The following is a 298-nucleotide window of genomic DNA, read 5'->3' as shown; positions in this document are numbered from 1 at the left end:
TTCCTGCCCCCATTGCCAAACCTGTGCCCTGAAAAGCCTCTGCCCCACCAGCGAGTGAATTGGGGCTGTGAGGGGGGGGACACGCATGTCGCCTCTTCCTCTCTCCCACCCTCCAGGCCGCTGCATTGCAGAACAAAACCTGCATTTGTTTTTGCAGGAGAACCGTTCGGCTTGTACTCAGTAAAGTGCAGAAAAAAAAGAAAACGCAGCCCCTTTGATAAACTGTGATATGAACGCGGGTAAAATCCAGACAGCTGCGAGCGCTACAAGGGGAGCTTCTGTGTCGGGAGGGCGCGAG

Source organism: Buceros rhinoceros, unplaced genomic scaffold (assembly GCF_000710305.1).
Source record: "Buceros rhinoceros silvestris isolate BGI_N320 unplaced genomic scaffold, ASM71030v1 scaffold33508, whole genome shotgun sequence".
Taxonomy (NCBI): domain Eukaryota; kingdom Metazoa; phylum Chordata; class Aves; order Bucerotiformes; family Bucerotidae; genus Buceros; species Buceros rhinoceros.
Note: the sequence above shows the minus strand (reverse complement) of the source record.